This window comes from Nuphar pumila, chromosome 4, assembly GCF_984573655.1.
Source record: "Nuphar pumila chromosome 4, dmNupPumi1.hap1.1, whole genome shotgun sequence".
NCBI classification, from domain to species: domain Eukaryota; kingdom Viridiplantae; phylum Streptophyta; class Magnoliopsida; order Nymphaeales; family Nymphaeaceae; genus Nuphar; species Nuphar pumila.
In genome coordinates this window covers 129,406,336-129,420,181 of record NC_143252.1, presented here as the reverse complement: position 1 = coordinate 129,420,181, position 13,846 = coordinate 129,406,336, and the positions used below count along the sequence as shown (strand labels likewise).

At 39.4% G+C, this 13,846-nt stretch overlaps 1 protein-coding gene across 1 annotated transcript in view; it reads left to right on the top strand.

Moving 5' to 3' along the window:
• LOC149841034 (GTP-binding protein-like protein) overlaps positions 1-13,846 on the top strand; it is a 66,648-nt gene that overhangs the window by 42,205 nt on the left and 10,597 nt on the right. The window lies entirely within an intron of this gene.

Genomic DNA, 13,846 nt, shown 5'->3' with positions numbered 1-13,846 from the left:
TGAAATATGCTAAATGGGTTTTTTAGGCCTTTTTCGTTTTATTTTTAAATTTTGACCGTACGGATATGATCTATCATCTATGTACTCGATTTTATAGGGATCAGCTCTTGGAGTGTTCGATTCTGATTATGAGGTTTGAAAAATTAATGGTCCAAGATCTTTGTAAAATTTTGAGGCCTCAAATATGGCTGGAAGATCAACTATGGAAGCTATACATCTTCTTAGACAACTTATTGAGAGATATAGAGAGATGAACAAAGATTTGCATATGGTTTTTATTGATTTGGAGAAAGCATATGATAGAGTACCTAGGGATGTTCTCTGGTGGACAATGATGAAGAAAGGTGTTTATCTCAAGTACATTAGTATAATTAAAGATATGTACGAAGGAGTAGTAACCAATGTCCGCACTTGTGGATGAGTGACAACCAATTTTCCTATAACGGTTGGGTTACATCAAGGATCTGTATTAAGCCCTTTCCTATTTGCTATAGTGATGGATGAGCTTACGAGATCAATTCAATAAAATGTGCCGTGGTGTATGTTGTTTGCTGATGATATTGTTTTGATTGATGAATCTAGAGTTGGGGTTAATGCTAAGTTAGAATTATGGAGACAGACATTGGAAGCACGAGGTTTTAAGAGTAAGACAGAATATATGGAATGTCGGTTTAATAAGCAACGAAGTAGTGATGGGAGTGTAGTGAAGCTTGGTGAGCAAGAAATACTGGTGGATGACTGTTTCAAATATTTGGGATCTATCATTCAAAGTATGGAGAAATTGATGAAGATGTAAATCATAGGATAAAGGTTGGGTGGATGAAATTGAAAAGTGCAACTGGAGTGTTGTACGATCGTAAAATGCCATTGCAGTTGAAGGGAAAGTTTTATAGGACGACAATTAGGCCCGCTTTATTATATGATACGAAATGTTGGGCTGCCAAGAGACATCATATTCAAAAAATAAATGAGTGTAGCTGAGATGCGTATGCTTAGATGGATATGTGGAAATACAATAAAAGATAAGATTCGAAACAAGGAGATACGTAAGAAGGTAGGCGTTGCATCCATTGAAAATAAGATGAGAGAGAATCGTTTACAGTGGTTTGGACATATTCGGCGAAGGCCTAATGATGCTCCAATTAGAAGGATGAAGAAATGGGAAAATTTATTAGTTAAAAGAGGTCGGGGTAGGCCTAAGAAGACTTGGATGAAGATGATAGGAAAGGATATGAATACTTTGAACCTCACCGAGGACATGACATTGGATAGAAATGATTGGAGGAGAAGGATTCATGTGGAAGACCCAGAATGATTTTCTTTTTTGGTTCATATCGCCGACCCTAATTGTTTTGGGATGAAGGCGTAGTAGTTGTTGTTGTTGTATTTGAATGAGTTGGAATACTAAGCTAAACTTAATAATCTCAATCTATGTAACAAAGACTCTTCTAACAGGGCACCACACCCATACCCATGCGGGTGCGACACTTGGACACGTCTTCCTTTGTGTTAGGTGAAGTCAACCACACCGAGGTCCATTTCTGTTCAAAAGTAGACTAAGTTAACCCTAACCAAGTCCATTTTTATCTATATTACATATATAAATACATAAATGCACGCACATAGACGTAGTGTTAACATAAAACTGTTAAAAATGATATATATATATATATATATATATATATATATATATATATATATATATATATATATATATATATATATATATCCTCCCTGCACTCAAGTTTTTTTTAAGTGACGCATCGCCACATCCGCACCCGCACCTGCACCTATGTGACGTAGATCTCATTGAGGTGGTTGAAAGATATGAAGCAGTAAATGATGATGGTAATAATATCTTTTCTTAGAGTTCATAAGTTGTAAATATTACTAACTATAACTTTTTTTATTGAAATATTTGTAGCTACGGACAAGGACAAAGATACAATAGATATTTCTAATGATTTTGATATCGTCCATATGAGAATAAAGAAGAGCTTATAATACCCACACCTACTTATTGCCTTCACTGCAAAGCAATAAGATTTGCTTCTGAAACAATCAATATTTGCTTTTCTCATGGAAATATTTATCTGCCAAATCCTAATCTTCTTGACAATTTGTTGTATCTGCCTGTCAATTTCTCTGCATCATCAATGTGTCACAAGACCGTAACTGAAGAAGCTTTAAATTTTATTGAGGTTATTCTTGAAAATTATCTAAATCCACACTGATTCTCCAAACGGAACCAACATATATCATTTAGGTCGTCACATGTTCTGTTTACATCCATATGCATCCTTGAAAGAAGTTTACATTATATGCAGCCATATCAATGAAAAATATTTCACAAGTCAGCAACTTAACCACAATCACAAAAGCAGTACATGAGAGAGATGTGCACAAGTACTAAAAATAGAGCTATAAATGTTTGGAATGTTCTCAAACAAAGAGGCATCAATATCACGTGGGGTAAGTGATTCGGTAAAAGTGACAAAGTTGGAAGTTTATAATTGCCCATTTTTTCCATGCGTTGTTTTGGCCAGCATGCAAGAAAATACCACCTTTCATGTCATAGATCAGCATACAGATTTGTAAATGTACAAGAACTGAAGAAAGTAGACTTAAATGGGTATATCAGACTGAAGATGGGGTTACATACGTGATGCACACTCTCAAAGAGAGAGGTATCGGTTTCATGTGAGCGAGCACTTCAATAAGAGTGAGAAGAATGGTAGTTTATAGTTTCCCGTTGTTAAAGCGACATGTGGTTGTCCTAGATGAAAAAAAAAATGAGAGAGAGAGAGAGCCACATCATCCCCCTTTTTTAAAATTTTCGCCTTCATTGTTTGTGGGCATGGCCATCATAAACACAACATGACTCATTACTAAATGGTGATACATGTAAATCTCTTGTTAGTTGACAAAAATAAAAAACTTCCGGTATGAACCATATAGATAGGAGAGGTTCCCCTTTTCTGTTTTCAGGTTGATTTCCTAAAAGACTGGATGCAACACGAGTAACCCAACCAAACAAGACTTATAATGGTAAAAAATAAATATAATCAGTTTCCCTACATCGATGGAGAAAACCCATGGTGTCAGCACTTCTATTTTTATTTCAATTTAACTAATGAAAGGTTTACACATGCACGACACTTATTAATGGATGGGTCATGATGCTTTATGATTGCCATGCCCACATCCAATAAAAACACAAGGAAATCTCTCTTACTTAGATGGTTCATGTCAAAAAATTTTATTTTTGTCAAATTTACTAACAAAAGATTCACAAGTATACACCATTTATTAATGCATGGTCATTTTGCTTTATGACGACCATGCTGACATGTAATAAAGACAAAAATAAGGAGGATATGTGATTCTCTCTCTCTCTTGTGGTTCATTTGCTGAGTAGTGAGATAATTTTCAGTGGTATGGCACATAATGTAATAACACAAAAAAAAAATTGGTTTGGGCCGGATCTGGACCCGACCCGGGCCACCGCCCCTCGCTGTCAATAAAAGACAGCGAGGCAGGCGGGAGGAGGGTTACGAAACCCCCCTCACCGCCTCTCGCTCTCTGTTGTCTCTTTCTCACCCTCTCGTCCCCGACTCTCTCTCTCACCGACCCTCTCGTCTCCCTCTGTCTCTCCGTTTCTCTCTCTCGCTCGTCCACTTTCACCGACGCCGGCGACCCCCGACAGCCACCGCCACCGACATCGGCGACCCCCCCCTTTTCTTCCGGCGAGCTCCTCTTCGGCGAGCTTCCTCCGAAAACCCCCTGGTACGCCACCGCTTCCTCTTTTCCCCTCTTTTTCCTCTCAGTCTCTTCTCTCTCTCCCTCACCTCTCTGTGTGGCCACGGGAGGGGTCAAACCCCCTCCCTGTGCCCCCTTTTAGCAGGGGAGGGGCACGACACCCCTCCCTGCTCTCCGTTACGATTGGGGAGGGGGCTGAGCCTCCTCCCTTCTTTCGTTATGGCAGGGGAGGGGCTGAGCCCCCTTCCTGCTTCCGTTATGGTAGGAGAGGGGCCGAGCCCCTCCTCCCTGTTCTCTGCTACGGCAGGGGAGGGGTCGAGCCCCTCCTCCCTGCCCCTTTTTGCCTGCCAGTAGGGGCCATCGGCCCCTGCCTTGTTTATTTCAGCAGGGGCTGAAGGCTCCCGCCTCTTTTGGGCTGTTCTGGCCTGCCCTTTTAGTTGTTCTAGCAGGGGCCATCGGCCCCTGCCTTTTTTGCTTACCAGCAGGAGCCGATGGCCCCCTGCCCTTTGTGCACGAGCCTGTACCCTTGCCCGACAGGCCCGGGTAATCTTCAGAAACTACATCGTGATGGGAATAGATCATTGTAATAGTTGGTCTTCAACGAAGAATTCTCAGTAAGCGTAAGTCATCAACTCGTTTTGACTACGTTTCTCTTTTGGCAGCAAGGGTCATTTGGCCCTGCCCCATACTTTTTTTTCTGAGGCAATTGGGACAGTTGGCCTCAACCCTATCTATCAGAGAAGTCGAGTCTTCTCCTTGCTTTTGCTTTTGTTTGAGTTGCATGTTAATATCGCATAATTGCAGCTACGACAGATCCCACTTGCGCTCCGCGATCCGAGCCGTCAATCATGTACATCCGCAGACGCCAGCGAGCTCGTAACTCTCCAAGGCAGGGGAAGATTGCACGAAAGACTTGGATAATTGAATTAAGTTCAATTAAACTAAAAACGATCATTAAATGAATATATATATATATATATATACAAATATATATATTTATACGAGTATGCACTTCACTCAAGGATGCGGTTCCGCAATCCTTGCCCTTTACCTTCTATCAGTTGACTTCCCGTCATGCATCGCGTCGAGGTTTAGCGTTGCACTTCTGCTTATCGCCTTTACCTTACGTCGCGCTCTGCGCCTAGGCTCTTGCTTTTGCATATGTGTTGGTATTGCCTTGCTATTGCAGATGACGTGCAGGTTCTTGCTCTTTGCGTATGCCTTAAAGGCATCCTCGTGGAGGATGCAAGGGGCATTTACTACCCTCTCTCTTGTGACGAAAGTTGAGTTGGGAGTTAGCGTTACATCCTCGTCTAAGGAGAGGGATACCTTGCAAGGATCCTGACTCTTCGAGTATGCAGTCCTGCAAACGAGTTGGGGTTCGAGCGAGCTACTTAGCAGGGGTTCTGTTGAGAAACTTGTATCCCGTCTATCGAGGCCGGTATCGAGTCATGCGAGGCATGTAGATACCCCGATAGCGGATGAGGTTCTAGAAAATCACATGCATAATGTTGGCACAAGGTATTGCTGTTTCAAAAGATAAAGTAAAGTTGATAAACTTTACATCTTTGTGAAACACTCCTGTTGAGGCTTCTATTGAGAAGCTATACCCCCTTCATCCTAGAGTACTTATAGTCGTGCACGACACGTCTAGTACTGCGATGATCGGATGAGACGGTCGTGCGACCTCGAACAATGCTAAATGCACAATGCTGTAATCACATAAATGGCCTCACATTCGCCTTCACAGGCAAGATGCTCGAGTGGTTTAAAGACCACAACATAGAATGGGTCGTTAGTTAAGCAACCCCTAACGTACCTATTCGCTTCTATGTGTCTGTCAAGGGAGAGGACAGAGCGGTACAAACTCCAATGGACAGGTTGTTAACAACCACCCTACGGGCAACGATCCGGCCTCCTCAGTCATCGGAGTTAGGGGAAAGGGGCTATAATAGTTAGCTCAACACTTCTGCAGAAGTTGGATGCATCCGTGGCACTGCCTCCTTTGGGGAATCCTCTCTCGGCTAAAGCCGTCTCTTTGGAGCAGACTCAACTAGCTATTCGGGTTATTGAAAATACATAGAATAACAAACGCCCAAACTAGTCTCAGTTGTTTCTACGTTTTGCCTGCGCGTACCCGCAGACCAGTAATTATCGAAACATAAGGTCTGTTCACACTGGTCGTTGGGTCGTGAGATTCGCTTGCACTACTGATTCGCTTGCACTACTGATTCGCTTACACTACTTATTCGCTTGCACTACTAACTCGCTTGCACTACTTATTCACTTGCACTACTTACGCGCTTGCACTATTTTACCTCATGCATTGCTTACCTGTTTGACTGCATATTTGCTTTAAACTGCGTAACTTGCTGAATTAAATGTACATAATTCAATTTCCTGCAGTCTCTTGTGCACCTACTAGTTTTTCGCGAAACTAACCCATTCTATGGGTACATGTGATGATTAGGTACACTACAGGCGATGACGCGATGGCAAGATGGCATCCAAGACGTTCTTCTTCCTGCTCTTAGCTCGCGTCCTGATGTTTGGGGTTTTGTAACGGATTTTCCTTGGGATATCCGAATTTTGTACTATTTGGAGAACGTCTTAAATGAAAGTGGCTTTTTCAAGTGTTTGCAAGTAGCATGGATTGTGCGTTTTGGTTCTTTTAGCTAACGCGCTCAAAGTTATCAGCTTGCCTTTCTGAAATTAACAAAAGAATAGTCTTCCGCTGATTTCATAAACCATCTCTGAGATAAAGAGATCTCTTTTTAGTCTCTTGTCTATTCTTCTGAAAGGTTTGCAAGTTGGAAATTTTGGGGCATTACACATAAGCCGTACAATATATCATTTATTTCCTTATATTTAGACATAGATTTAAGTCTTGTCTCCATGTATACTTGAGCCAAGACTTCATGTAAGGGAAGTGGTTTTTCCTTATGAATAATATTGACCCGAACTTGTTCAAATTTAGGTCTAAATCTTCTAAAAAATTGTAACAGTTGTTCCTTATGCTTGCATTTCTTCCATTCTTGAGCATCATTTGGAGTCTCCCATATAGGCTCAAGTTTAGCCAATTGATCCTAAAGTCTTTTGAGGGTACTATAGTATTCCCTCAGAGTCTTACCACCTTGTTTGCAATTATGTACTTTGTCTTCGAGATCCCATTTGTGTGCCACATCTTTTTGGGTATATGTTTGTCTAACATATTCCCAAGCCTCATCAGCTCTTTCAAATTCAAGGATATCGAAGCAAGGCTCCTCACACATACTACCCATAAAGAGGAAAAGAACCTTGGTATGGCCTACTTCCCACTCTTTATAGGCCTTTTTGTAATTAAGTATAGCTTTTTGTTTTTCAATCTCCTTAAGGCTTTCTTCTTTGGATTCACTATCGGTTCCAACATCCAATTTTGTGAGAACTTATTGTGGTTCCAAGGTGAATTCATCAACAAAATGCCACAAATCTTTACCCATGAGGATTATTTTTTCCGCCGCGGTCCAGAAGTTGTAGCTTTTCCCATCAAATTTGATGGGAACAACCTTTATAATTTCTTTATCGACCATAATGAAGGAAAAAAAAGAGATAAGAAAGAGAAGAAAGAAGAAGAGAAGAAAGCAAGAAAAAGGTGTTGCAGAAGTTTGATGGCGCACCTCTCCAGCCAACGAGCCAACAAACCAATCCTACAACAATCCTGCAATCATTTTTTTTGTGTACAAGCTTCCACCCAAGAGCACCGAAGGCTCTGATACCATGTAATGAAACAAGTGCACAAATACAATGCCACAAAGTGGCTACAAAGGTGCACACTTAAGTACAAGAACCTCTAATGGGCCAAATGCAAGGAGCCACTAAGGGCTAACACACAATCTCTTAAAAAACGATCAAGAACACGAGTAAAATAATAAGTTTTTTATTCAAATATGCTTGGCAACAAGCATTAAACAATACAAGGGAGGGAGTAGTGCCCCATGCTCAAGGGGCTGGTCTAACAGCTAGTTGGACCAGCCTTTTACAACAGAACAAAATAAATTAAAAAAATAAAAAGTAAAAGACAAAAGTCGTCAGTCCCTAGTGGACTAACACCTATTACAAGCTGAAATACCCCTGATGGGCATTTCAGTTTACATACACAGTAAAAGATATATATATATAATGTATATATATATATCTTCAATATATATATTGAATATTATACACAATACATTTTAACAGTGGTGAGGACATGATATCAGTGATGACCTTTTCAGATGCAGACTGGGCAGGGGACCCAGATGAAAGAAGATCAATCTCTGGATACTTATTTTTATTTAGAAAAATCTAGTATCGTGGAACAGCAAGAAACAAAAGGCGGTGGCCCGTTCCAGTACTGGAGGACATGATATCAGTGATGAGCTTTTCAGATGCAGACTGGGCAGGGGACCCAGATGAAAGAAGATCAATCTCTGGATACTTGTTTTTATTTAGAAAAATCTAGTATCGTGGAACAGCAAGAAACAAAAGGCGGTGGCCCGTTCCAGTACTGGAGGACATGATATCAGTGATGAGCTTTTCAGATGCAGACTGGGCAGGGGACCCAAATGAAAGAAGATCAATCTCTGGATACTTGTTTTTATTTAGAAAAATCTAGTATCGTGGAACAGCAAGAAACAAAAGGCGGTGGCCCGTTCCAGTACTGGGGCCGAGTATTGGTCAATGGCGGCAACTTCATCAGAGGTAACTTTGATTAGGTATTTATTGTCTGATCTAAATCAACAGACACCAAGTTTCATATTGTTCTATGATAATCAAAGCGCAATTAAGATCCCACTTAATCCAATTCAGCATGGAAGAATCAATCATATTGAAACATATCAACATTTTATAATAAGCAAAATAGAAAGTGAGAAGATTACAACCCAGTTTGTTGGAACTCAAGATCAAGTGGCTGATTTGTTCACAAAAGGGCTAAGCAAGCCGGGGTTTTGGTACTTGAAGAGCAAGTTGTCCATGGTTCTCACCATGCACAACTTGAGGGAGGCTATTGAGATGTGATACTTTGGGTCCAAATCTAGATCTCTCGGACTGACGTCATTAATGATCCCTAATGTAACACCCCTCTAATGTAAGTTATATTGTATATTAATCCTAGGGGCATTTCTGTACATATAATATTGTTTATTAAAAGGTACTCATGACCCACATTGGGTGTGAGGAGTATTGTTGCATCCCTCTTCTCCTATCTCTCTTCTTCCTCCTCTCTCTCAATCTCTGGTGACACATCCTTGATTTTTGCATGCATCCTTTTATCTTATGTGCAACACACATTGAAAGTAAGTTTTCATATATCACATGAGCCATGACAACCATATCACAAGAATTATCACACAACTTGATTGCAATCTCATAAGTAGTATGAGAAAGAGAGAGCCACATCAACCCCCCCCCCCCCCCCCCCCCCCCCCCCCCCCCTTTTTTTTAATTTTTGTCTTCATTGCATGTGGGCATGGCCATCATAAATGCAACATGGCTCACATTAATAAATGGTGATACTTGTAAATCTCTTGTTAGTTGACAAAAATAAAAGACTTCTGGCATGAATCATATAGATAGGAGAGGTTCCCCTTTTCTGTTTTCAGGTTGATTTCCTAAAAGACTGGATGCAACATGAGTGACCCAACAAAACAAGACTTATAATGCTGAAAAATAAATACAATCGGTTTTCCTATATTGATGGAGAAAACCCATGGAGAGAGAGAGAGAGAGAGAGAGAGAGAGAGAGAGAGAGAGAGAGAGATGTGGAATGATTTCAAACAGAGGCATTGGTAGTTTATATTTGCCTATATTTTCACGCATTGTTTTGGCCAACATGCAAGAAAATACCACCTTGTAAAAATGTCTATGAAAAGACAATACGCATACAAGCATAAACACTTTATAAAAGAAGTGCACGAAGACACTCTCACAACACTTGAACAAAATACGCAAAAAGCGTAAAAGTAGCAAACATGCAATAATGCATGTATTTCATAAAAAGGAGCAAATGCTTGAGACTCTCAAGCTTAGGAATTACAAGGGGGAACACCCCTATTTATACAAGAAGAAAGAGGTGCAAAGGGGGGCTCCCAAAGGAGTCGTTGGGGAGCCCCCAACGGTCACATTTGTGACTGTTGGCCCCCCCCCCCAACGACTCTATTGGGGGACCCCCAATGCACCTTTTATGAAAAAGAATAAAAATAAAAAAATAAAAAAAGAAATACAAAAAATAAAGATTGAAAAATACAACATATTCCAAATGGAATATGCGCAAGATAGGAAATTACAAGAATACCCTTTTCGGGTAAGAAAATAAAAAAAGGATATAAATATATATATTTATATATATATATAGAGATACATATACATATAATATATATATATATATATATGTATATGTATCTCTATGTATATAAGTATATATATTTATACTTACAACAAAGATTTTGGAGATACATTTTAACACCCCCCCTCAAACTTACGGTGCGATAACCGCAAGTTTGTCAAGAAGGAAATGAAATCTGGGCGAACATAGTGCTTTTGTGAAGAAGTCTGCAAGTTGATACTCAGACGTCACGTATGGTAGATCAATAATCTTCTTCAAGTATTCTTCTCTGACATAATGGCAGTCCATCTCTATATGCTTTGTTTGCTCGTGAAAGGTGTGATTTTTGGCAATATAAATTGCACTTTTATTGTCACAGCAGAGCTTTGTTGGTTCTCTGATAAACACTCCCATATCTTCCAAAAGACGTCGAATCCATACAATTTCCATGGTGGTAGATGCCATGGCTCTATATTTGGCTTCAGTGGATGACAAAGAGACCTTCTGTTGCTTTTTACATCGCCATGAGATCAAAGATTCACCTAAGAAAACACAAAAACCAGTGGTGGAGTGACGGTTACTAGGGTCACCTCCCCAATCTGAGTCAGTATAAGCAAGTAATTTTAATTCAGAAGAAGATAGAAATACTCCCTTATTTATTGTCCCCTTCAAATATCTGATGATGCGAAGGACAACACTCATATGAACGGTTGTAGGAGCGTGCTGAATCTGACTGGCGATGTGTATAGCATGTGACAAATCGGGTCGAGTAATGCTAAGGTACATTAAAGAACCTACCAACTGCCTGTAAGGAGTAGGATCGGTTAGAGGAACACCGTCGTCAATCTTCATTTTTGATCCCACGACTTCAGGAGTTTTGCATACTTTGTCATCAGAAATTTCTGATCTGTCAATAATCTCACAAGCAAGTTTAGACTGAGATAGAAAATAACCACGTTGCGAATAGGCAACCTTAATTCTAAGAAAATATGTCAGAAAACCCAAGTCTGACATCTCAAATTTTGAAGTCAAGACAGACTTAATACCCTTGACTCCTTGAACATCATCACCTGTAATTAACATGTCATCAACATAGAGTAATAGTATCACAATCCCTGCATTGGATTTTCTAGTAAATAGAGCAGTGTCAGTATAACAGGAGGAAAAACCATTTTCCAGCATTACACTGGTAAACCTGTCATACCAGGCTTTGGGGGCCTGTTTCAAACCATAGAGGGCCTTTCGAAGACGAAGAACTTTGTCTTTAGGAATCTTCTTGCCTGGTGGGGCATCCATATACACTTCTTCGTTAAGGTCACCATTTAAAAAAATATTTTTCACATCCATTTGAAAAATGTTCCAGTTTTTAATAGATGCAATAGTAATAAGACATCTAACTGTAACCATTCGGGCTACAGGAGCAAAAGTTTCTTCATAATCAATTCCATACTCTTGCCCATACCCTTTTGCAACTAAGCGAGCTTTATACCTTTTCAGAGATCCGTTGCTCTTAGTTTTAACCTTAAAAACCCATCGACAACTTATAGTTTTCTTTCCTATGGGTAGAGTTTGAAAATCCCAAGTTTCAACCTTTTTAAGGGCATTAAGTTCATTTTGCATAGCTTCTTGCCATTCTATACATTTTTTAGCTTCAAAATTCCTTGGTTCAAAATAGGAGTGAATGACACTAAGACAAGCCTTATATCGGGGGGAGAAAAAATCAAAAGAAACAAAACGAGTTGGAGGTCACCTATTCCTTTCAGATCTTCGGGGATCGAGAGTAGGAACAAACTCACTATATTGGTCAATAGCACTTCTAAAGGTGTCTTGGTTTCTACGAGAGTAGGTTATTGGATCACTTGAAATTCTACTTTCTTGTTCATTGAGTGAGTTATCTTCACCAACGTCACCATCATTTTCCTCATCATGGTTTGATGATACATCATCATCACTAGATATATCATCATTACAAGATAATAAGTCAAATAGGAAGGAATAATAAAAAATTTCTTGTTGAGAAACATTTTTTTCAAAGCCACTTTCATTTTCTAAAAAAGTTACATTTATACAGACATATAACTTATCATCTCGAAGATCATAACAACGAAACCCTTTTTGAGTTTCGGAATATCCAAGAAAAGCGCAAGGGATAGCCTTGGGAGAGAGTTTGTCGTTCTTATCCGTAAGTATAAAACACTTATACCCAAAAACTCATAATCTACTATAATCAGGTTCAAGTTTATATAAAATCTCAAAAGAGGATATTTTTCCTAATATCCTAGATGGTAAGCGATTTATCAGATAAACAGAAGCAAGAGCTGCTTCTGCCCAAAAGTTTTTAAGAATGTTTTGGGAAATAAGAAGGGTCCTAGTGGTCTCAATGATGTGCCTATGTTTTCTTTCGGTCAACCCATTCTGTTGAGGAGTTTTAGGGCAAGACCTTTGGTGGACAATTCCATGATCCTCAAGATATACTTTAAATTGATTGGAGAGATATTCCCCTCCAGAATCACTCCTAAATATCTTTATATTACTGTTGAATTGATTCTTGATCATTGAATGAAAGGTTTTAAAACACGAAAAAACTTCATGTTTGAACTTAAGAAAATAGATCCACGAATATCTGGAAAAATCATCCACAAAAATGACATAATAAGAAAAGCCTCCTTTTGAAGCAACAAGTGCGGGTCCCCAAACATCCGAATGAACAATTTCGAAAGTTTTAGAAGAGAACATAGTTCTTTGCTCAAAAGGTAAACTTTGCATCTTTCCGAGAATACAATCATTACAAAAAAATAAACTTTTATATAGTTTTTTTGCAAAATGTAAATAAGACAACTTGGTGATATTAGGATGACCAAGTCTTTTGTGCCACACATTTATATCTTTGTTTTGGGCCACATTACAAAAAGATTTTGGAACTTGAAGAGATTCCATATAGTATAAGTCTCCTTTTCTAAAGCCTTCCCTAATCAATTTCTCGGACCAACGATCCTGTATTAAACATTTATCACAAGAGAATTTAATATCGCAGCCATGGTCCGAGAGTTGAGAAAAAGAGAGAAGGTTTAAGTTTAGTTTAGGTATAAATCTAATTTTTGGAATAAAAAAATCTTGAGTTTCAAAATTACCTATTCCTTTGATTTCAAGAGAGGTTCCATCCGCAGTGAAAACAAAAGAGGGAGAAACATTTTTTGAGTAATCGGAAAGTGAAAACATGTTTGGGGACATATGAAAAGATGCATCGGAGTCCAAAAGCCAAGAGACTTTACCTGGAATAGATGAAGTAGACACGGCGGCACCGGAGGTAGCTCCCTTGAGGAGAGGTTGAAGGGCTTCCACTATTTGATTTATAGAGAGTGACCCACTTGATGATGCCTCCTCCTTTTGTGGTACACCGGTGGTAGCCATTGCAAGAAACTTTTTCCATTTGTGACATATGGGTTTGATATGTCCGGGTTCTTTACAAAAATGACAAATAATTTTGCTATAGTCTCTTTTTCCTCTTTGCCCACCATTTTCACCTTGATTTTGTGGTTTAAAATGAGGGGGACGATAGGTTTTTACATTGTTCCCGGGTCTTGATACGACATTGACCTCATTGCTTTCTTCATGATTACAAAGAACCACAAGAACACTTGATCCTTGTTTACATAAACTCATACGAGTCTCCTCACCACTTAATTTGGTGAGTACATCTTCAAGATGAGGATAGAAGAGAAGACCTTATTTGCTCAAATTCGG